Source organism: Corvus hawaiiensis, chromosome 30, assembly GCF_020740725.1.
Source record: "Corvus hawaiiensis isolate bCorHaw1 chromosome 30, bCorHaw1.pri.cur, whole genome shotgun sequence".
Classification (NCBI taxonomy): Eukaryota; Metazoa; Chordata; class Aves; order Passeriformes; family Corvidae; genus Corvus; species Corvus hawaiiensis.
Window position 1 is genome coordinate 21,342,937 of NC_063242.1, and position 25,620 is coordinate 21,368,556.

General features: G+C 38.3%; 2 long non-coding RNA genes across 2 annotated transcripts; one reads left to right on the top strand and one right to left on the bottom strand.

Moving 5' to 3' along the window:
- Positions 1-2,126: 2,126 nt before the first annotated feature.
- Positions 2,127-14,695, bottom strand: LOC125318661. Its single transcript, XR_007200476.1, has 2 exons — positions 12,412-14,695; positions 2,127-2,349 (listed from the first exon to the last, which is right to left on the bottom strand). It is a non-coding gene; the product is annotated as an uncharacterized LOC125318661 (long non-coding RNA).
- A 4,951-nt stretch (positions 14,696-19,646) lies between these two features.
- On the top strand, positions 19,647-25,389 carry LOC125318609. Its single transcript, XR_007200446.1, has 4 exons — positions 19,647-19,827; positions 22,673-22,750; positions 23,574-23,608; positions 24,562-25,389. It is a non-coding gene; the product is annotated as an uncharacterized LOC125318609 (long non-coding RNA).
- The last annotated feature ends 231 nt before the right edge of the window (positions 25,390-25,620 follow it).

Here is a 25,620-nt window from a genome sequence, read left to right on the forward strand (position 1 = left end):
CTGTAACCTGGAGCTGCCTGTGAACTAACTGGATCAAGCAGATAGCTCAGATCTGACCTACAAAGCAGTGAAATATAAGGTTTCAAGAGCATTTTTTTATATTTGTAAATATAAACAAGAGAATGGAAATATATTCAAAAATGGAGCCCATTTCCTTCTTAATTTTTAAATTTTCCTCCTTCTTTCATCTCCTAAGCTTTTTTTTCTCTCCCTAAATATTGATTATTGAAATAATCCCTACACTTGCACTATATTTAGATTTTTTTGCTGCTAATTGCTGGAACTCAACCATTTACTAAGTAGTTTTCAAATGGACCCACCTTTTTAAGCTCTGGGGGTCTTTTGATTTATGACTGAGACATAAATGCGGCACAGAATTATCCATGCACAGAGAAACCTGATAATCAATAGAAAACAGTGCAATTAATGATTAATAAAAGTGTCCTGAAAATCAATGCACAATAGGGATTTGAAATGTTAGTGATTTCACCAGTGTTTCAAGAGTCACCTACCAATCTCAGCTCCACCTTAGCACTAAAGTAATTTCATTCAGCAGTTAAGTGTTCTAAGTTTTTAAAATTACAAGAGTCTTTTTGCTGAAAAAGCCCTGTATCTACAATCAAGTGTTCCACAGATTTGGCCATATTGCCCACATTCAAACACAAAGGGCACGATTACTGCATTTGGTCTCTGCTCCTTGTAGAAGATATAGGTAGAGCATTAGGGAACCATCTGCAGCTACTCAATTGGCAGCCCTGGTCTTGGCAATACTTACAGCAATTAATGTGCTCACTTAAATATGTCTACTTATTTCAGTGAAATGATGGAGCTCTGGTTCCTCACGCCCAATTATATTGCAGCAAGATCCCCTTCCTGCAGCACAGGCAGGCTACAAAGCACAGGAAAAAAGCAGCTGGTACAGGCCCAACTGAGTGAGTTGCTGGTTCATGAGTGCTTTTCTACTGAAATTTTCCGAAGTCCTACTTACGTCATTTACCTCAACAGATTGATGCTTTAAACCAGGATGTTGTAAAAAAGACCTTTCATACGTGAAAGTCTCACGATTACCTTTGTGCCCTACTCTGACATTTTAAGTCGAATTTGTGAATTTGCTTCCTTTGCTTCTTTTCTTCAGTTTGCTATTCATTCAGACTATAAGTTGATAACTCCTACAAAAACAAAACAGAGCTTTTTATTTTGGGAGATGGAGAGATGTTTGGTTTGCAAATGAAATATGGAAAATAAATTGAGATTTTCCTATGCACTTGAAAGCGTTCCTTTGTTGTAAAATCCATTTCTCCTCCCAATCTATTTCTCTTTGAAGAAGAATTCTTTGCCTGACCTTTGCAGCCAGTTTCTGACCTCTTTTTGCTCATTTTAATATGTGTGTGTACATGTATATTCAATGCTCAAAGATAGCATACTGGTACTTCTTTTCTCATCTTTGTGCTAGATGAATAGATGAATAGATCACATGCTAAGGATTTTCTTCTCCCTACCATGACCACTGTGAATATGTATACACACACACAGAATTCCATCTAAGACCCTTGTTTCTGAAAATGTTTAAAGAAGACATAAAATCATAAAACCAAAGAAAAAAACCATAAAAGACGCAAAAATACTTTTAGGTTGGAAAGTTGACATAAGTAGCTGGGAGATCTTTCATCTCCTGTTAATTCAGGTGTGTTTTATTAGTCAGACAAATCTAGTTAGCTAAGAACATTTCCAAATACGGATATGCAAGTTGTGCTCTGCCTTGTTTATTCTGTTTTTTATATTCTTGCCACAAGCATCTGCTAATAGAACCAGTCATAACTATGAATGAATAATAAAAGGCTGATAAGCTTTTTAAGAACACGTCTATTTTAGTAAAGAAAGTGAATGCTGCATCTTGGTTTTTGCTTAGTTAATCCTATTACTTCCTAAAATAATTCCTCATGACTGGCCAGAATTAAATCTAATAGGAACAGCAAATGCCAGTTCAGTCTCACTTAATCTGATCCTAATCTGATGGTAGACATAGCAACTTGCTTCGGCATGACCTTCATGTGTTTCTTTGTTCTTAACTGGCTAATTGTGTTTACTTGATCAAACAATATTATACAAAAACTGGAACACAAAAGTTAACCTTCTTGGTTTTAAGCTTTATTATTACAGAATTGGAGTTTTCACAGAGAAGCAACAAAGAAGATCTGAACTCTGTTAGTCATGTTTTTGCAAAACTGCAGAGAAAAGAGCTGGAGGGGCATCAATGATGAAACTGGCACTGATACTTGCTGAGAGCCGAGGCAGTTCAAAATTTTTTTTGAAGGCACTATTTTAGTTCCTAGGTGTCCTTTCAGGGAGCTTTTTTTATGAAAGAGAAAGGAAAAAGAGAGAGAGATTTAAAGCTCTTTCAACAGGGAAAGATCCATGTAAATTAATGAAAAGCTATAAATTTTTAAACTTTCATTCCCATGTTATATTAATACAGTTTTCAAATCTGAATGAGTTAATTGGCTTAACATGTTGTTAAATAGCATTATTTGAAATTGACCATACATATTAGAAAAACTAAAACAAGGCAAGGAACTGCAAAATGTCAAACAAATTAGTGGAAGAGTTGTAAAAAGAAGATAGACCAATCTGGAATATAAACCTCATTTTCTAAATCTTAAATAATCATATACTTTTTTTTTCTTCATTTATTAGATTTTCACATACCGATATTCTAGTGACAAGTAATTTTTTTAATCTGAAAATTTTATCTGATTTTTTCCCCTGAATTTCCATTGACAGATTTGGTCATTTTAACATTATTTCTCTTTCAATACTGATCTCGATTTTCTTAAAGTAATTTGAAATTGCAATTGCTTTTGCACTTCATTTTTTTCCCCCCAATATTTTTTAATGTTTAAGAGGACTAACAGCATAGCAAATTATCAAAAACTTATCTTTAATTTTGGGTGGAACAATTTCCACTTCTTTCCCTTACAAATTTATCTTGGGAAATTAATAGCTAAAAGTGATAAAAATTGTTAAAATGCACATGTGAAGACTGATTCATTGTAAGAGCTCTTCATAAACAAGGAAGGCAATAAGTATTTTTGAGTGGCTTTAGAGACATTCATGCAGCTTCTATGATCTATGGGTAATACAGATAAAATCAGACTTGGTTTTTTTTACTAATTTCAGGGTTTGGTCTTGCCAAAAATGGTATTAATACTGATGCCAATCTTGTTTTTTTATCAGAAATCCATTTGATTTTTTTTCACAATGCCTATTGCAGGTTAGTGATCACACTAGATCTAATTAGTCATCACTTCTTGCTTCTAAAATATTCATGCAAAATAGCTTATTTCCACAAAAGTGAAAGACTCTTTAATCAAGAAAAAAGTCCCAACAAACAAACAAGCAGCAAAAAATCATCAACAACAAAACAACTCAGAAGATTTAGTTGTTGGCTGACGAAGTATCTGAAGGAAAAGCCTATTGAATTAGGTCTTCAATGAAACCAGTCTGCATTGTTTTCCTAAAGAAGTTTTAGGACAAAACTGTCCAAGGGAAATCATAACAAAGAAGCTAGATACTGCTATTTAATCCTTGCTGTCAAACCTGTCACCTATTTAATCAACATTCTCATTCAGTGTCACTTCATTCTCTGTCAAAATCCCAGTTTGCTTTGCCCATATCTTGATCCCCCCCCACTTCCAACAGCTCAGTGTTAACTGGGTGAGATATGGAAAATAAACCATTCCAGGAGGGAAGAGCAGTGTGCTTCTCTATGGCAGCTGGTTAGGGGTCAGTAGCTCTGACCAAGGAAGAGGTGACCAGTCCGGAGAGATGGTCCCATAAGGAATCACCTTCCTGAGGCCCGGTGTCCTCCCTCAGCTGCCGGCTAGGAGGGCCCGTGCAGAAGCTGTCAGCTCTTTAGTGATTGTCAGCTCATGATTCCAGCCCAGCTCTGCAGGGCAGCCTCCAGGCCAGACCAGGGAGCGACGAGAGGCTCGTTTAGCTGGTTCCACACGAAGTAGCTTTATTGTTGGTCTGTACTCTGGCGAAGGGCAAGGCCAGGGACGAGCGGCTCTCCCTCGCAGGGGCAGAGGGCTAGCTCTTATAGGGATACAGGGGATGGGTGTCAGAGGGTAAAGGCCAATGGGTTACAAAGGATCTGCATAGGGTCTCCCAGAGGATTCTGGCTCTGTCTTCTTTCTCACCGTAACTGAAGAGTAGCTGCCTTCCCAGGGAGAGTCCTGCTGGGAGATTGCTCAATCTCCTTATCTCAGCAGACATCCCTCCAGGGCAGTGACTGGGCATATGCTACACTTCTCTTTAAAACTAAGGAGATTATTACTTATTGCAGGAGGTACTGGATAACATGGTGCACAGTATTCTCTGTGTCACATTTGCTAAGTTTCACAGGTGTTTTTAGTATTTAATTCCTCTCTGGATCACTTGAATTAATAATGCTCATAGTGTAACTGGGTAGCTCTGCAGCCATGCAAACCTGCCTGGACATGAGAAGCTGTAGTAACTTTTAGTTTCAGTGGGAACTCTTATTAGTTTTCCAGTGAATTTTGAAATTAAAATTTTCGGTGGCTTTAATTTGTAAGATAAAGCAGTTCTTTTTTATCTTAAAGCAGTGGTAATCCAGACTCAAAAGGAACCTGCAAACTGAGACAGTAAAAAAAGTGAAAGTACTATCTTTTTAATGTCATCACAAGAAGTTGAAAAATGCCTGGGACCTAAGTGCCTATACTCAGCTTTGGTTTGGTTCTGTGGCAGTGTAGAAGGCCAATACTATCAAATCTAAAGGGCACTACATGAGTCCATAAGTGTGACTTGACTCTAGGATGTACTTGCATCCAGTTTCCATCCCAAAGACATTCAGCCTTGACATTAAGCATATGAGTCAGAAGTCTCCATGTCAGCAGGGGATTTAGGTATATGTTCCCCACCTTGCAAACCCTCCATAGTTTGTACTTGTGGGCCAGAAGGTAAGGAGAATTTTATGGGAAAAGATTGTTGCTATTTTTTTCTAAGATGTGGAGGTTCTATATTCTACCAGAGGACTTCCATACTCTCAGCTCTCAGCTGGCAATGCTTCCTCCTGACTGAGAGGGTGTGTCAGGGCTGGATGGCACACTGGAGGAACAGCTGGGGCACCAGAGGTATAAAAATACCCCCTTTGTCCTCAATAGGGTGAGCAGGGAGCCACCAGGCAGCCCTGCAGAAAATCAAGAGTACAGGGAGTTGTTTGGAGAGCTGAAAGTAGGGTTTGATTTTTTTTTTTCCTAAGCCAGATTTACTGGTTAATATGGCTCTACGCTGACTAATAAATGGTTATCTATGCACTGGTTTTCAACCACACATACCCTAATCAAGGGTTCGATTACTCTGGAGCCCATAAAGAATTCTTTAAAAGGAAAGTTCTTTTCCTTTTTCTTCAGGATTCATCTGACTAATACAATGCATCAGAAGCATAAATAGTGTTTCAGGTGAATTAAAGTTGTTGTTTTGCTTAAGTTGGCTCCTTCTTAGGTTTTCTTGTTATGAACATATTTCTCCCACTGAAAATTGCTAACAATATATTTTACCTTAATCATGTTTTTCTATAAATTTGATGAAGCGCTATTTCACTCACTTTTTTAAAATTAGAAAATTACCATAGAAACTCTTCCATGTTTTAAAAAAGACATCAGTACGGTAAGGAGAATGTAAAAATAATGCTCACCATCCAACAGAAGAAAACACATTTATGTTCCATCATTTACCTAACTAATTTTGCTCTCATTAAAAATAAATATTTTTGCTAGTAGTTCATCTTGGTAGCCTCATTTAGTTTACATTATATCAAGTAAGAGCAGCTTCTGATTGTAAACAGTGGATCTCAAATGACGGCACTGGAAGTGACCTCCAGAGGTCCTCTGGTCCAAGCCCTCCAGCTCAAGCAGGACCAGCTAGACCCAGTTGTCCAGTACTTTGTTCAGACAGCTGCTCAACATCTCCAGTGGTGGACACTCTACAATGTCCTTGGGAAACATGCTTGAGTGCTTTGTCACCCATACAGTAAAAAATCCGACAACATTCTCATGAGGTAAAGTGATGATTTGAAAGAGAGACCGTTAAGGTAAAGACTAAACCCTTATCTGTAGCTATCTTAGAAAATTCTGCATCTTCATTTCCTGCTCAATTCAACAGAAGCTGATGGAGTTGATATATACTCAAAACCTTGGAAATGCTTTTCTTTACATGCCAGAACCAAACTCTTTGTATTTGACATCCTTGTGTTCCCTTTAAGGGCTCAAGATCACAGGTATTCCTATTTTTGCACTCGAGGCATGTAGGTACCTTATTCTGACAGTGCAAAATTGAAAGCCAGGATGCATCTAATTTGAAAATATAGCTTTTCAAATCAGAGTAAGTGTTTAACATATTAAAAGTTCATCAGCTCTTTGATCTTTTCTGCACTGGTGGCACAGCAATTATTTTTTGAGAAACAGCATGAGATGTCATAAACACAGGGTTATGACTTCCCTCAGCTGAAGGGAACGCTGATTTGTGAAGGAGAAAGCTATTCGAACACTAGCATCTTTAATAATAGCAAGAGGAATAAAAAGTGCTGCTATCTAAGGAAATTGTTTTTATATGAATGTGTTTAGGTTGTGGGGGTTTTTTTTATGAACTCAGTGTGAAAGGCTTCTTCATAGGAAATTGAAGGAATTTCTTTGGTTTCTTTTTTATTCTTAATTTTAATTTTTAAGGAGATCTTTTTGTGTTTTTCCTCTTCAAGGAAATTGAAGACAAAAAGGGAAGGTAACTGATTTTATAAAGCCTACATTAGTCATCGTGTGCTTGGAATAAAGTAATATTGACATCATTCACTAATTCTGAGCAAGATAATATACCTTGAATCTAAAAAATAAAGACCAAGTCCCAGGCTTTCTAGTCAGAGCTGTGAGTTATGGTTTGGAATTTCCTTTGAACAAGGACTAAAGCAGGTGAACTATTCATGGTAAAGACTTTATTTGGTTTATTTTATTCAGTTTTTTTATATGTGAAATTTTTTCACAGGATGAGATTTTTGCCTATTGATTGGCATGTTCAAGTTTGCATTAAAAACAAAAAGAATTCATTTTACATCAAGAGGTTTCAGCCTTTTATTTCAAAACTGTTTCCTTCAGCTACTAATATTTATTTTTGTTAGCAAGCATGCGAACGCACTGAAAATCTTTAGGCAGAGTATGCTCTGTAAGCAGAAGAGTAGAAGGGAATTTTAGCTGCTCCATTGACTGATAAGGTGGATACTCTCACGCCTGCCTGGACACCTCAGGGATTTCATCAGGGTTGTGCTTACACTGCTGCACAGTGGACTCTGCCAGTGCTAAAGGAGGGGAGAGGAACCACGCAGCTGAATAACTACAGTCTTCAATGGGAATAAGCATTTCAACTTTATTATTTTCATCTTTTTTTTTTTTTTCCTACCTGTCTTTTCACTCAGTTCCCAGAAAATTGGCTGCTTTCTTGGACACATTTTTTGAAAGATAGCATTTGAGGAGAGTTTTACTCAAAGGTTTAGTGGAGAGAAGAGTGTAGCTGGTAGACAAAGGCTAACATGGCTGAAGTAAAAGGAATGCTTGCATTTATGTTGACAGAGAAGCATAAGGGGCTGGCGTACAAATGGAGCTGAGAAGGTAGTGCATTTGCTTTTGAGGAGAACAGTGTTCATAAGCAAGGAAAACCTAGAGCTGAAAGCTCAATGTGCTATAATGACAATATATTACAAATAATAATATAAATCTATAATCTTTATTACAAATGAAAATATAAATATAGCATAAAACATTCTTTGATATCTATTTTTAATATAAACATATTTTTATATTTCTCATAAAATTCCAGAACGGAGCTTATTTATATTCAGTGGTCAAAATGGAAAGCTAAAAGTCCCCCCAGCTCATTGTAAACTATTCATCAATGTCCAAAAAGTGTCAGTGTCTGTGATTATGGTTTTGAGAAGTGCTGGGAAGGCATCATATATCAGCCCATTTTGATCAATGGTTATATTGCCTTCAGTTATAAAACACAACAGTTCTTTTTCCAGCTGCAGGAAGAAACTTACCACGAAGCAGCTGCTATTATAAGATTTTCATCTGAATTTTTGCTGCTCCCATTTTAGCACACAGCCTTTGGATAACATTTGGATAATCAATCTTTTGGCTGTTTATCTAAACCAAACCCAATGTGTTGAGATTTGTCCTTCACCATTGATGTAAATTTTTTTATTAGTCACATCAGTTAGAGTACTTTTAATTATCATCATTATTCAGTAATAACCTCATGTCTGACAAGAGAAAGATACCAATGGATATTGAACCTCTTATCCAAGAATAGGAAGGTTATTGAGTGAGATCTATTTTAGGAAGAGGAAAGGAGCAGATGAAAGGCAATATTCAAAGCTCTTCCTAATAGATTTATGGCTTAGCAATAGATTAATAGCTATAAAGATAAACACATGTGGATCCTGAATTCTGATACTACTTTCCTGGTTTTGGATGCCATTTAAATGTGCATATTTATAAAATTTTACAAAGACAGGCTTTTTTACAGTCACACCTCCAATACTTCTGAAGTTTCACTTGATGCACTTTATTAAAAAAACATTTACTGAGGACAAGCTTTCTCCATGGGAGTACAATGAAAGAATTGACAAAACCAATTTCACTCTAATTTGAGAATGCAGTGGTAATACCCGTCTGCTGATCCTGATCTGTCTCACCTTGTACCCTATTGTGTTAGGGATGGGGAAAGTATGTGTTTGAGCACATGTCTAATGGGCTTGAATGGTGTAGGACTGAAACCTATTCTGGTAATGGAGCTTTATAAAAGGCTCTATGGTCTTTGAACCTGGCACTTTTCCAAAGCAGAGGGGCACTGTCGTGGCTTGCTTGTCATTTCTGCGCACTAAATAAAAATGAAATCAGACTCCAAAGTAGCTCCTTCCCAGATCACCTTTGAAAATCACAGAAGCCTACTAGCAGGGAGCAGCAATGGAGGAAATTGGGCGCTGAAGGGTTTATTCCAAATATACTTCAGAGCTCCCATGAGAAGTAGAAGAGAGCAGCTGAACTAGCACAGGGCATAACAGCAGTCAGTAGGAAGGAGAGTGTTCAAATCATTAATGCTAGAGGTGACCACATCAGCGTACATAGGTTTGTATGTGATGAATTTCCCTTCTGAGTTGTTAGGAAATGGGTTGTCAGAGATTGATATTTCTTGCTGCACACAACACACAAATTTGTGCAGATGAAAAGGAATGAAGTCCAGTCTAAGTATGTGCATTGAAAAGGGTATAAATTTGTTGCCATTCTTTGTTCTACTTCAGAGAGGTTTTGAACAGCTAAAAAGGCAAACTGTTCACAACATGGCACACTGCAACAGTGCTTTTCACTCTGCTAAGCACTGAAGTTCCAGTCCTGCCAGCACTAAACCCGGTGGAATGAACTGATCTTGCAGCATACAAACCTTCACCATCCCACCATGTAAAACAAGAGGATCTCTGCACCTCATCTGAATCCATGCTTCCCTCTCCCACTTATTCCAGATGCCTCCTGGAGTACAGGAATTTTTCTTTTTTGATACCTTTTAATGACAAAGCTGGACTAAAGCAAATGCTTTACAGTGCTTTTAGATAGGAAAGCCACACAAATCTTAAAGTAAGGGTCCAGGAAGCAGAGTGCTATCAACAGCCCTATACTTTTGCCTAGTCAGAACTAAATATCAAATCCTCCATTGCTTCACATCATAGGGATCATGGATAATCAGTCACCTCCAGATTACCCCAACTACTCAGAAAATAAGCCTTTCTTCATGATGCTTGTTTCCTCTTTTTCATATAAACTGGCAAGTTTGTGTGGACAGTTACTGTATTCAGGCCACCTATTAATTGAAAATGACAACTTCAGGGAAAAAAACAGGTACATTTCAGTCCAAATGGGAAAAATATTTGTTTTAGTTTTGAAAAGCTAACAATTTAAAATAACCGAAGTGATGATTTTAAAAAAAATAGCCACCATTTCTTTAATGTTAAAAACTTGAATAGTTGAGATACACATTTTATTTGGGTCAAAATGAAAAAGAATTTATTTTTGGGGTTTTTCCCTTCCCTAAATCAAGCAAAAAAATACTCAGAAAACTCCAGTACTGCTGAAATACCAGGCTCTGTCTAGCGTTAAAAGAGCTCACAGACTGAATGTCCCCTCATATGACAAAAGATGGAATTTTTTACCTGCTAGCATTAAGCTGACCCTTTATTACAGATGGACCTTAATGTTATAATACCACGTCAATGTTCTTCCTTTTGTCCTATCTGCATTAATTGAGGAGATCTTTTGAAGAAAGGAGTGTGGTGCCAATTACCACAAAAAATGTGTGAAATTCTGATTCATACCTGTGATTCAGGGGACCATACTTATGTTCGGTTTCTTTGAGAGCAAAAATCAAGCGGAGATTGACGTTTTATTCCCCCTCTCTTTTAGATGGAAGTAAATTAGTACATTATCCACCTCTCAACTGACTCATAGAAATCTTATTTCAGATCATAATGTTGTGCTCTTTGTGACAGAGACAGGGTTATTTTCTACAGGGCTCTGTGAAAAAAATTCATGAGCAAACCCTTAACTCCACTATGTTTGCCTGCTGTTGCATTTTGTTAGCATTTTGCAGTACTGACCTTTCCAAACAGAGTCAGTAATTTGCATGAAAATTAGGGCTCTGGACATGATCCCCATTCCAGAAGTAATGCATGAAATACTGCTGCACCACTGACTTGTGAGCCTACAAGCCATTTTCTAAGGCACTGCAGAAAACACTATTTCAGAAAGACACTAGAAGTGGAGAATGGAGTAGTAAATAATGTTAGAAGACTGGCAGAGGAAGAGAACATTAATTTTCTAGACCACTTTTTTTTTTTTGTGTGTGAGTTATTTTAAGAATCTTTACCTTATTTAAAAGCGACCATTAGCTTTTCCCATCACTTCTTGATTTTAGTGACCACAGATGCCTGGTGTTTAACAGCAGCCTCAAATGCAGTGAAGGAACACAGTCGCCTTTGCCTTTCCCCACTCCAATTTGTTTCAAATGCAGCAGTTAGAAACAGACAAATCATTGAAGAAACACACAAGCACAAAGGAAATGCAGGGCAGGAATTAAGGTCAATGATTATCTGCTGCTTCTCCAGTCATTTTCACCTTTTCAAAATGAGCCCAAAGTGGTGCTAAATCACTATCAAGGCCAAGCAGTATCCATTCATATCCACTTTGCACTCACACAAGTCACTCCACAAGGTGGAAGGTACTCAAGGGTCAGGGCCCTAATCTCTTTATCCTAGTCAATTCATGACGTGCCTTGGACAAATTGCCAAGCTGCTGCCCACTCCTGCTGAGCCTGCAGAGGGCTAAGCCATGCTGTGAATGGAACATATGGCCCTTCTGACAGCACTTAGGCTGTAATCAAGTGTCAGCATGACAGAAGGATATCTCTTAGATCCATTATATACAGACTTCAGCTCAACCCTTCCTGTTTGTTTCTCTGTCTTTTATAAACTAGGAAGGATTTTCAATTCAATAAGCAGGACCTGCATCCCTGTGCATTGTGGTCTGAAACATGTTACATCTTTGCATTCACAGAGATGCTCGGCAAGCATGTCAGAGCAAGTTACTAAGCCTCAGCTTTCTGCAAACACTGTAGAACTCAAAGGGACAGACACTGACAGCCCTTCTGGGTTCTGAGGAGTCCCCAGTTTACCAGGCAAAGACAGACTGTTTGTGATCATTTGGTGGCCACAAAACTGTGTACAAGATAAGGCCTCAAAACTGAAAAAGCCAAGTGAAAATCCTTACTTCACAAGTACAGAATTATAGAATCATAGAATGGTTTGGTTGGAAGGGACCTTAAGTATCATCTAGTTCCAACCCCCCTGCCACGGGAAGTTATACCTTTCCACAGTTTTGTGGCTATGCCTAGTCAGAATTAAATGTTAAATTCTCAATTGTCAGAAAGGCCATACCTTTCCTGGCTGTTGGGAGAGGAGGTGTTCAGAGTTCAGCTTTCTACATGGTTAAACTTATCTGACAGCTGACTAGTATTGAAGGTTCCCAAAAGCTTGTAGGGGCTTTTAAAGACAATGAGCCACAAGGACAGATGAAGGTCTCTTCCACACTGACTCACCCTTTGACAGCTGGACATTAAAATTACCTATGTTCTCCCTTCACAGAGGCTCTAGTTGGGGCTAGTAGGCAGTTTTAGTGGTGTTTCCTTTGGACAACATCTGAAGCAGAGTGGAAAGGAAGTCATAAATTTCTCCTCAGACCAGTCAAATATGATGAATGTGCCCAGGATATTTGAAGGTACTATACTTCCAAGGCATACCAGTGGTGTGTGGTGTCCAGCCCAGATTTCCTCCATGGGATGGTGCAGTTTTGTGCTGCCTTTTGCTGTGGGCTGTGGCCAAAATCACAGTGTAGCAGACAGAGTTTTCTTTCTCCTTCTACACAAGCCTGCACCAGCAATATAAGTTCTCCTAATTGCTCCTGAGGGTTTCAAAAGATGAAAGAAATTATGTCCTGTCCAAACATAACAACAGTAATGATAACACACAAGTAGATAAGGCTGTCAATTTAGTACAATTAACTATCTACTCTGTGATACTTTCATTTGGTGATCTATTTTTACAAGGCAATCCAAAGGGAAAAGGAAAATATTTATCAGAAAACAAGGGGATCCAAAAGGAACAAAAAACATAGGGAAAAAATAAAGCAATGGCAGACTTAAGGGGATAAAATCAAATAAAACATGCAGAGAGACAGTCCACACTGATGCCATATGTCAGATAAAGCTAACCAGAGTCACACCTGCGTGATGCTCTCTGACTACTGGTTGAAGTTGGAACAAATGAGGCAGTGATAAAACCTTTTAGAAAAATATGTAAGGGTCTCAGAAAATTATTTGGAGCTCAGAGCTCAGAGGGAATTTCTCTTTCTGCCAGTACTTGTGACTACATTACTAAGCCATTTGAACCCTAACTAGGGCCTCAAAGTAGAGATGTTTCAAAGGACTTTGAGCAAAACTCAGTGCTCGGTAGCACAAGAGTTAGTTGTGTCATGGTGAGTTTGCCCAGGGGTGCCTGTTCAAACCTGGACTTGAACAATTATAAGGTGCTGCAAGAAGTCAAGGAATAATCCCAAGAGGCTCAAGAAGATCACAAGAAACTTTTCCAGAGCTTCTGTCGCCAGAGGCCATAATACAAAATGAGAGTGATTCTTGCTCATTGGTGACTGACAGAACTGATGCAGATCTTGACCACATCAAATAGGAATAATGAAATGTATTGCTAGTGCTTCCAGGCTCAGGCCAGTTCCTCTCCTCATTCTCTGAATATGACCTTATGGAAAAGGTGAATGCACAGGGCAGGGGAGGAGACAAAACTCCCATACAAGCTATTTGTCTATCCTAGCTTTCTGGATGACTCGAATGGAGATTGTTCTAACACTCCAGGGGAAAGAGCAAGTGGATGAAGCCACACTTATCCAGCAAAACGGGAACAGAGATATTAATCTGGCTTTTTGTGTGGTGATCACAAATGACAGATCTGACCTTTCATGAACTGCAGTTATGGGCAGGTCTGAAGAGTCTAAAATTGGATTGGACAGCATGTCTGCTCAAGCTAATAATGCTGCTGGTACTTGTCAGTGGCCATGTCACTCCTGCTCTTGTAAACTGTGAGCATAAACTTTGGTCTGGGGAAACTTAGTGACCCTCAGAGAGACAAATTCATAAAGCCTTACCAATATAAGATGAGTGAATTTTGATCTGTTGAGATCTTTTGAGGCGATCCTGTCTGGGTGAGAATGCTGTGATGTGAAGTCATTGATAGAGTTAGGTAGCTGAGGAGTAACTTTACTGAAGAGGGACCTGAGTCTTTGTAGAAAGATCAGTACCTGGAAGAAGTGCTTAAAACAGAAGGCTGTTTCTATATTTGATAATTCAAGTTTTACCTGATACTGGAGGAAGTGGGAACTGATGCAATATCAAAAGGTGGAAGTACAGACATCCCACATTGTACATGAAACTGAAGTTATTTCTACCCAAAGGGTAAAAACCCCAGCAAACATTCAAGGAAAGGTGTTGGGGGGAGAAAGAAAGTCAAGCAAGTTATTATCAGAAAATATCTGGAAGGAAATAATTTACAGAACTTTGAAATTATTTTCTGATTGGCAATAAGTTTCCCCTTTTGATTAGTCCCATTTTTCATTACAAGGCAGTACCTTTCTCTACAATGCTCCAACATCCAATGTATTGTCCAAAATATAAATCTTAATGTAGACTTTTTTCCCAGTCTTGCAGTCTTTGAAACTACCTTCAGCATCATGGGGGTTATGTATGATGGGTTCCAAACTACCAGACTGGATTTGAGGAAGCTCTTAGAGATTCAGTAACTCAGAGCTAAAATGGCAGAGGACTTAACAGTGGAGCTTGTATGCATTCATCTACTGACAGAACACTATCAGGAGTCAGCAACTGCTTCTAACAAACTTGTCCAGGCATTAGAGAAAACAATTAAGGGCAAGTTTTTCAGAGGCTAGATTCCTATACATACTTGTTAGGGTCCCTTCCCCCCTGCCATGGAGCCCTGGGAGAGGGGCCCTGGGGGGGAGACACGGGGTTTCCCTGCCCCTGGTCAGCCTCGTTCCCCATTGGTTGTTTTGTGTTCCCCTGCACGGGCAAGGACCCTCAGGTCCCTTGATTGCCTCAGTTCCTCGGCAGAGCCCCAGCCATGTGGCTGGAGAAATAAACATCTCTGAAACATCTAGCAAGAATCTGTCCCTATATATTTCTTTTCCACAGGCCTCATTGTCTGTTACACGTGTTGCAGTACCCCTGCTGTTACACATAATTTTGAGAACTACCTAGAACATTAAACCTAATCATTGATCCCCACTTAAGATGCATTTTTGCAGCTGTCTCCAATTATTCTATGACAGATGCCACTGTCGTCAGTCTTTTTGCTTATTTATGGATTAAGTCTTCCATCCATCAGCAGGATAACTGTCTCTATACAGTATCTCTTAATGTGAAAAAAAAAAAAAAAGAATTATTGTTTATCAGACCTGGAACACAGCAGGTGTAGTTGTTTCCACACCATTGCCAAGTCTGTGTTATAGAATAGAATCCTAGAATCATTTAGGTTGGAAAGTGACCCAGCACCGCCAAGTCCACCACTAGACCATTGCACTAAGTGACACATCTACATGTCTCATAATTCCCTCCAGGGATGGTGACTCAGTCACTTCTTGGGCAGCCTGTGCTAATTCTTGAAAACCCTTCTTCTGAAGATTCAATCTAAACCTCTCATGGCTCAGGTGTAGGCCATTTCCTCTTGTCCTATCATTTGTTACTAGCAAAGAGTGTGCCCATCCAATCCATGATCAGTTTCTCTAGGAGGATGCTGTGGGAAATGGTGTCAGAGTCTTTACTGAAGTCTAGATAAGCAGCATCTACAGCCTTTCCCTTATCCGCTAAGTGGGTCTTACTGTCATACAAGGAGGTTGGTCAAGCAGGACCTACCTTCCATGAGCCCATTCTGGCTGGACCTGGTCCCCTTGTTGTCCTGTATGTGTCATGCAACGGCACTCAAGATGGTCTCCACTGGCACTGAGGTTGGACCGAGAGGCCTGTAGTTCCCCAAATCCTGTTTCCAGTCCTTCTTGTAGTCATCACAATGGCTAGCCTCAAGCTAGCTTGGACCTCTCTGGTTACCTAGGACTGCTATAAATGATGGAAATGGCTTGGAGAGCACTTCTGCCAGCTCTCTATGATTCAATGATACAGGACTACCCCACCTCTTGTCCTTCTTTGCCTCTCCTTTCTCAGGTGTCTACGGTCATCCATTGCAGCACTCAGTTGTGCAAGTCATCCCACCACGTTTCTGTGAAGGTAACTAAGTCATAGTTTAATTGCTGCACAGTGACTTTTAGCTCCTCTTGTTTGTTGCTTCATGCATTGGTGTAGATTACATGATGATTTATACATTTTGTTAACATGAGAGAAGAAATAAAAAACAAACTCAAGATATTTATATACCCCAGTTAAAAATGTTGCTTGGCTTAACTTTCTCAACATTCCTGCTAGTATTGTGAATATCTCTTCCTCAGGCTGGCATCACTACAGTAGCAGAACCATTATGAAGTGCCGTTTTGCCAATGTAAATTTGTTTTTGCTGGCTTTGTTTATCATGTTTGAAAGCCATTTTTTTGGAAAAAACAAACAAGCAAGCAAAACCTAGCTATTGGTGGATGCTATATTTTTGCTAGAGCTAGATGAATGTTGATGAGCTTTTGAAAGAAATCTTGCAAAAAAAGCATATGAATGTGTTTTCACTCTGGAACAAAAAGCAGTGCTCCCATCCATTCTAATTCTGCAAAAGTATAATGCTTCAGGAGAAGAGGTCATGCATTCAATAAAATTCTTTTCCTTGTGTGACTGAGAAAATTTAGGCCTAAAAAAGTTTCCAGTAATAAAGCATTTTGAAATTATATGGGATTTTTAAAAAAATGTAATTTATGTAATGTAATTTAATGTAATAATAAAATAATAATAATAAAAATAAATAAATAAATAATGTAATTTAAAATATCTGTTTTCACTAAGCAGTCAGTCCTAATAAATGCTCCCCTGAAAGACAAGTGTCTTCATTCCCTTGCTTCTTTCTGACTGCTGCTTCTGTGTTGATTCATCTATACCATGCTGATTTTCCTTGTGTCCACACATTTATTTGGAAAGATTCTCATTTTTTATCCTCCCTCCTAACCATCCCACCCAAAAGTAAATTTGTATCATTTAAAAAAGAGATCTATGTACCATACAGCTCAAAACAAACATGGCAAAGAGTTGAGCTGCTTGCAACAGGTAAAAATGTTCTGTCCTCTGCATCTCCATTAAATGATTAAAGACTGCATTTTAGTCCTAAATTTTTGAAATAATATCTTGTTTATGTTTTCCCATTAGAGATAAAAGTTCCACCTATTTGTCATTAGCAATTGTCAGCCAGCCAATTTGTGATGGCTGCAGAGGGCTGAGATCAGCAAAATTAAACTGCTTTTTTTTGTGTGTTTTTAATAAATTTCTACAGGAAGAGAAGTAGCATATTGCATTAAGTAGGAGTTTTATCTTTGTAATATTTTTTTTTTCCTCCTTATCAATTCAGTGGTTAATTTTACAGGCGGAGTTGTTGATTCTCTGAATTGCAATTCATCTTCCTTAAGTTTATCTGCCACAAGCAAAATAAATGCCCCAGCTATTGTTACTTTTTTTTTGGCACAGTCTTAGTGTACACTTTATGGACTGATGTGCTAATTTTCATTAGTTCAGATGAAAGAAGATAGTTTGGCATGTGGCCTCTGTAGTTCAAAGCCAAGTTATTTTAAGAGAAGATAGAAATTGGGCCTCGTTTTTATATAAGTCCAGTCATTTAGTAGCGTTATGGTACTAAATGGGGTGAATGCAGAATATATACCCCTGAGATATCTGGGAAGGAAAGTCTGCATTTTGGATAATTGGTCTACCACCGCAAAAACCCACATTTGAATCAGCACTGGGTAAGAAATACTATACTTCCTTATGAGTATTTTTGAGACAAGCAAAAACTGCAGACAACAAATTATGATGAAAAGTAATTTTTTAAGAATGGTCCACAAAACAAAAATTCTGAGTTGTGAAGTAATGTGTGATAGCCTGAATCAATGATATAATTTAGTTTTGATAATTTCAACCTGTTTCAGTTTGATTCCTAGAAATATTTTACTGTTTCTACCCTAAGTTATATTGAACTGAAAAATATTTTGCCCTGAAAATTGGAACAAGTTTATGGAGAGGAAAACAGCACACCATATTTTAATATGTATTTTGCATTAGAAATGTTGCTTAATAGGAATGAGTACTATTCTGTAAAAAAAAAAAACAAAACCAACAAACAGTTCTCAATTCCTTGTTTTATCCTCTGTTCCTTATACTATGAGGCAGTCGCTAGGAACAAGGGTCTGCCTTCCTAATTCTTAAATGTTGCAACAGCTACTTTAAAGTTAAGATCAGCTATGAGGAAGTCTTGCTTTTCCTTCTCAGATGATCCTTGCTGTGCCATCTGTAACTGAAGTGAAAAAAATGTGGCAAGTGGAGATAGAGTTCCTTCACTGCTTGGGCACATCACCCTTTCTGCATCATCTAAAAGTTGTCATTCTGTGCTGTCTGACAGCACCATCTGGTTCAGAATATAATATCTCAGATCTGGCCATTTCTAGAGCTGGATGTGCTGCCACCATATATAACGTGAGTAGCTTTTGCCTTTGTGCTGCATCTTCCGAAATTATAATGCTGATGCGGCATCTTCAGATGATCCAAAACCCCAGACCGTTTAAACAGAAGCAATGAATAATTCACAACAGAAACAGAGAAAAGCAAACAAACAAAAGTCAATGGGCATCTCCTGGTTGTCTGGGAAAGAAGGGGATACACAGTATACTCTGCTGTCATTTTCAGAGAGTACAGAATAACCTTTGCCATCTGAAGAGAACTCTCTGGAGCTCTGCTAGCAGTGGCAGATCATTTAGAGGATCACTGGTTCCATACCACCCCATCCTAATGTGTCAACCTAGAATGAGCTATAGCACACAAAACTCTCTCTCTACAGGTAGTCTTCTGGGAATTATAACCACTAGATATAAAGCCAGTAGTTTTGTGTAGAATTGCACAGTGTGTTTTGGACTGGGGCAATCTTATCTAGCTTCTTAATTAGGAAAAAAAATTAATACTCATAATAGTGATTCTTTCATTAGCAGGCGGGGAAAACTTTACTCTGGAAGATGAATGGAGAAATTCAGTGGAACACTCAAACTGCCTTGCACCACTTTCTGAAAAAAGCAACCATAAATCTGATTTTATGTGGCGGTAGCAATAAGCTTCTGACTGCTTTGTCTCATTAGAGTTGTGGGAAGAAATTGGAATATGCCTCTAGCCTGGCAAACTAGGCCCTCTACCTGTAAATTATTAAACCTTATGTGTGTCAGGTGTGGTCAGAAAGGAATGAGCCAGGGAACAGAGAGAAATAAAGGTTGCATTGTTAGGTGCAGAAGCCAGAAGAGAAATCAGAGGAAGACAATCATATTTTGTTTTGCTTTAGCTTTATCTGCTTATTAGGAAGCATGGAATAACAAAACTACCTTTTAGAGGTCATGGTAACAAAGGGAAAAAAATGCACTGAGTGCACAGACAGCTGAGTGAAACATAGAATGTGTGCTGACTAATATGGGCACTGGTTTACTTATACACAGGGAGTCATGCTCAGTCCTAGGACATCAGTTTTACATTGTATTGGAAATAGAAAAAGATGCACGCCAGAACTAGCAAACATGAAGACCTGGATCACATGATCTGAATTTATGTGCATAAATACTGGTTCTGCTGGTACAGCAGATACACAGCATCAATAAATTTCCCACAGCATTGCTGTATCCTAATGGCTCCACCTAAAATAGCTATCTGGGCAAGTATCATGTGCTACCATGAATTCCAGGATCTCTAACCCATACCTGATTTTTTGGGGGTGTCTAACTGACCCCGGCACCTCCATGCATCATGGAACACTGTGAACAGCTCTCCCTTGGGTTTTATTTTAAATTACTTTAGGCAAGCAAAATCTGACTCCAGGTTACACCTTTCACTGCTTTTTTTTCAGGTTGATGGAGTACATGCTTTTGTACATAGTGAGTGAGGAGAAAAATAATAATCAAACAGGTAAGCAAAAATAGAAGCAGTTAAATGTAAAAGATCTGAATAACTGCAGTGTCTGAGAAAAATGAAACAAATGTTGGCATCTGATATAAAATTGGATTGTAAGCACTGGACAGTGAAAGGCCTGGATTGTGACTGTGTCATATTAGAAGTCTGAAAAAGTATGTGCCCTTACATTGTTATCTTGAAGGTACTCCAGAACAAGGGCAGTCATCTACAAAGATATTAGTCTCTATAGCATAATATCACAGATTTAGCCATTAAGTGCCATTGGGAATGAAACTGTTACTCCTAGGAACGGTGTCATTACTACCCATAGATAAAAGAGTAAAAAAATCTCAATTTATCTTCTTCATGGTGCTATTCAGCAATCAGCTTCTTTTCTCCTTCAAAATCTGGATTAAAGGAAGCACAGCTGGGGGACAGAATATAGGGACTGGCTGTTGTGAAGCTTTTGGGAAGAGGCACAGAAGAGGCAGCTTGGTACTCACACTGCTCCAGAGGACGCTGTTAGATGGCCTAGTTTCTGGCAGAAAATGGAGAGCATTTGTATTACATATACATCACCAAAATGTGTCAGCTCAAGTTTGAAGCTCTATGGTCTGACCAAGAATTCGTTTGCTACAGTTTCACATGCTTGTTGTTCACTGAAACAAGAAAAAAACAACAAACACTTGCCATTATAAAATTTTCATTGACACAACAAATGCAGAAATATTCCTTTAATATACCAGCATGCAATGATTTGCAACGATATGCGAGCACAGAATGGATGACTGACCAGTGGCAGAGTGAACTCTAGAAGTGTGACTCATTCCAGACATTAAATCCCTACAGCTCTCCTGTATCCTCAAATCAAACCCCCATGCTTTCCACATTGCTCACTAGACACAGAGAATAACATGATCGTTTTGGAAGTTCAGTCTTGCCTGCAGGCAAGAACTTGTCCCATCATAGCAGAAGCAAAAGTAGCACAGCAGGACCTTCTCTATCAGGAACAGCAACAGGAACTGTCCTCATCAAACAACAGCTCTCTTATGTGTGAGCTTAAATGTGGATATTTCACTTCTATGAATGCCATTCTCAACTGTGTGTATACCAATCTAGATACCTAATAAGCATAATCATTCCTGGCAAATAATGAGACATATAGTTCCAGAGAAAATATTCCCAGTTTGGAAATGTTTTATGTAGTCACTATAAATAACAGGGAAGAAGAAAATGAAACCACACTGATTTTTTTCCAAACTAACCTTTTGATGACTTAACTAACACTTCTAACAAGTATAACATGCAAAGGAGTTCCTTGTGTGCTAGCGGACACTGCTGCTTCAGCAAGGATCTGGGACTCTTTATCTGTACTACCCTTCCCTGTGCTACCCACCCCTCCCCAGCTATTACTTGCAAAGATAAATATTCCAGTCCAAATAAAAATACTATAATGGGTCAGAATGTGAAAGAACATAAAATTTTATAAAATATATCAACACAGTAATTACATTTCTTAAAACATTTATTTCCTTAATGGCTGAATTCTATCTGTCAGCAACAACCCCTCCAAGCCCCCCCATTTGTCAATAAACTACGTTTACACTGGTGGCATCTGGCTACCAGTGAGTGGATGCATTATAAATATAGAGATAGATAAATTAACTAGATTAAATAGATAGATGTAGGATGTTTGGGCTGATGAGCCATGAACCCTTACTTAAGGGATTTGTCCTATAAATTCTTCTATAGCAGATTACTTTGTAATAATGGTTTACAGTTATCCATGCTCTAAATCAAAGCACTATTGGCTTGCATGAAGGATGAGACATGAATAATATTGTGTTATAAAGAAACACATAATACCCAGTTGCTCGTATTTTAATTTGCCACATGAGGAAAAAACCCTTCTCTCTCTGGCTCTGCAACGAATTGTAAAATGGCAGAAAGAAACATAAAGATCTTTACTCTTTGGCATTAAATGGGCTTTAAGGTCTTCTTGATGAACCATTAGTATCCGCAGGCTACATGCTTCCTCAGTGGGATTCTGGTGCACTCATTTGCTATATTACACTCAAGTACAGTAACCCCTATGTAGCTTAAATGCAGCAGCCACTCAGCCAGGCAGGGACGTGAGCTGATCTGAGCCCAGTTGTATAGGAAAAAGAGAAGAGGAATCAGCTCAGAAATTACAGTTTTATGTACAGCAAAAGCCCATATGCTGCTTGAAGCAACTACTTTTGTGAATTTAAAACTGATAGCATTCTAAACATAAAGAGTAGGGAAAAAACCCAGTTGTGGAGCAGTAACGACAAAGCCCAGGCATGAGATCTTTGCATGGAGTGATATGAACTCGTGGCACTTAAGGACATTGTTTAGAGATAGACTTGACAATGCTGGGTTAATGCTTGGACCCAATGGTCTTAAAGGTCCTTTCCAGTCTGAGTGGTGCTGTGATTCTCTGATTCTCTGAATACTTGTTTAATGTTGTGGAATATTTGATGTTCATTCCTCCTTCGTTCTTCCTGTGACAAGCATAGATTTTGCAGGTTTTGGGCTTCTGCATTTCATATTTCAGGGTAGGGTGTTGTGAATCTTTGGTGATTCAGTCTGCTTCTGTGCATTGGTGTGATGGTGAGGACAGACTTGCCTGTGAGGACAGGGGTGGCCCATGTCACCATCAGGTTATGTCTCCCAGCATTGTGCTGCTGTGCTCAGTCTGCAGACCTTGTCCAATTGCCTGATTGTCCTGTACCCACCCCTTTTTTGCTGTCACGTAGGCACATTTTGCCCTCAACTTGTGCTCATAACCTAACCAATTCAGATGTTTTGATGCTAATTGTATTTTGTACTTACCTAGAGAGACAAAATGCTCAAGGAAGTGTCTCATTTGTGGAATTCAATGTTTCCCTTGACTCAGTGCTTTTGCAGACCTCAGGTAAGGCTTTCCCCTTAAATAATTCTCTGTAATATAGGCACAGCTAGCTGGAACTGCTAGGACATAATGTGTGAATGAAGTGTACTTTAGTTTATTATATAGAGTCTACAAGGCTTGCCCCATAAAATTACTATTTTTTAAGTTAATATTTTCAATAAAATGGATCTCTCTCCTTGAACTAGACTTTATTAATTCTTTCCTCCATTATTCTCAGATTAAAAGTATGCTGACTGTTTCAGAAATGATTAATTGCTTACATCAAATTGTTAAGTATTTTTCCTTCTCTCCTTATCATATAGCTAACCTGCATATATGAGGTCCTAATTTTTAGAATAAACTTTTAATTTGTGAATTTGTCTTATTTGCATTGGTATATTTGGGACATGCAATTCTTTATTCAGTAGAGCCTCTTAAAGAACCTTGCAAACAGTCTCTAATTAAGCACCATAATAATCTTACGCCCACAAAATTAGCAATATGCAATTAATAGGATGAGCTGTCACTCATTATTGAAAGCTTAATCTGTAGCAAAGAAGCCAAGTAAAAGGATATGACGGTGTTAAATCATTGAAACTTTGCTGGTAACCTGGGTGATAGAGTTAGGCACAAAACCTGCACTTGACAAGGATACTGGGGCTGACTTCACCATTTGCTGTGTAGACCCACATCTCGTCCAAAAGACAGGAAACTGGCTTCTGTTCTCTTTTACCCTCATTGTAAAAAGTGCTTAAAGTGATATTATGTGAACATTGTAATGGTGCTGATAAAATTAGTTTCCACACGCTTCAAGAACACCCACTTACTCTTTTATTTATGATCTTAGGCATCCAACGGACTGGGAGTCATCTTCAAAAGTGGGTAAGATTAAATCATCTAACTGAATAATACTGCTAAAATTTGAGATGGCTGCCATAATTGCCATATTTTCAGGGGTGTAAATTTCACCCAATTCAATTAGACTGGTGGCATTTATTTTGCTTTTATTCCTCACCTTGCTTCCCTTTTAATATATGCATAATCAGTCTGATCAAAACACTGTTGCTCTGGAAGATTAGTCATAGCATACAGCCGAGTAACGTATTAGATACACATAGGTTAGAAACGTGTTCCTCCTTGAGGAAAACATTTTCATCAGTACTTTTGCATTTCTCTTATATTTCTCATTGACTTTAAAAGCATGAAGAATGTGTCGCATAATACATTATATATTTTCTCTGTTCAGTTATCAAGATCTTGATATCTTACTTACTGGTATTTTTTTAAAATTTATTTTTAATATGGCATTAAAATTCACAAATTATATTTCAAAAGGAACATAAATTTCACTGAAAGGACAGATTTACAGAATTTTAAAGCAAATTTCAAAAGCTCAGCTGTCATCATACCATCCGTTGCAATGAGTATAAATAACTTCCTTTTAATATATGAAGAACTGGGAGGGGAAAAGAAAAAGATGTATGCATAGCAGGAAAACTCCAGGTGCTCCTAGAGTTATTTGGGACATTTTCCAGTTGACAATATGGAAATACTGTCATTTAGGCCAGAAAGCTTGTTGCTATGGGGACACAATAACAGAATCATTTGACAACTTGGCAGTTGTTAGAGTTGGCAAAAAGAAGTCTGGGAGAGGGGCTGTTGGATGATTTCAGGTGGGTGTGCACTGGGGATGGATGGGTGGCTAGGAGGAAAAAAGACTGAGAAATTCTTTCAATCTTTCAATCTCTTATTTATGTTGGGGTGGTTTTTTGTCTGTTTTGCTTCTGTATAAAATTTTTTTTGTTTGTTTTTGTTTTTGCTTTTGCTTTTTACAGTGTTGTTACTTAGAAGCTTAACACCTTTGAAACAAGGAGAGAAGACCCATATTCAGACATCAACTAGCTATGCATTCACCCTAGGATGAATATATATTGAACTGCAAAAAAAATTATGCAAGAGCTGGCAAAGAGATAAGACTGCATAAAAAGCCAATATGATTTTGGCTGTTCCCTCTGAGGAGTCATATCCTAAACCAAGAAGATTATAGTTCCTCTGTAGTTCAGATGTGATGGTAGTTAGAATATTATAGTAGCTGCAGCTCAGTCCATAGAAAGTCAGAGATTAACTAGGAAGAATTTAAAAACAGGTATCAGTAATTATCAAAAACTGGAGGCTGGTTTATAAAGATGAAAGAACTAACAATGTTTAAGTTGGCTGAATGTCAGGTAAGATGCATGTCACTAGTTTGCTAATATTTCAAGAGTCTGAACATCAAAGCAGTCAAGGAAATATTTAGTTGAATAATAGTATTCTTGGAAGAAACTGGGGTGGAATTGAGGAAAATAAAAACCATACTAGATATAAGGGGAGGAATCCTACTGCTGAGTCTATTACATTAAAGAATAATCACAGTTTCTGAGGAAGAATATTATACACTTGTAAAGTCCCAATTGACATTGGACAATGCATGGGAAATGTACATTAGGCAGAAGTTTTAGTACTGTGTTGCAACTGAGAAATATATGAATCCTTCTATTTCTTTTACTGGGAGGAAGTGAGAAAAATCTGGTGACTGTTTTAGGGTGCTTTTCTAAATGAAATTAAAGACAACAAGGATTTAAAAATCATTCTGTGGCAGTGCATGAGGAATTGGTAATATGTCATATTTGAGTGATGCACTTACATCCAAAGGTCCTCAGGGCTCCAATGCTGCAGGAGAATTCAGTGAGAGAAACTGTGTCCTAACTCAGTCATAGATAAAGAACAGTGAATTTTCCTAAACTGCGTTGTCATCTAAATATGTTGAAGATCATGTAATTACATCATTTAGGGTATTTGGGAAAGTTTTCTGTTCTGTAACAGTTTTTCAGGGGAGTACTGTCTTCACTGTCTCC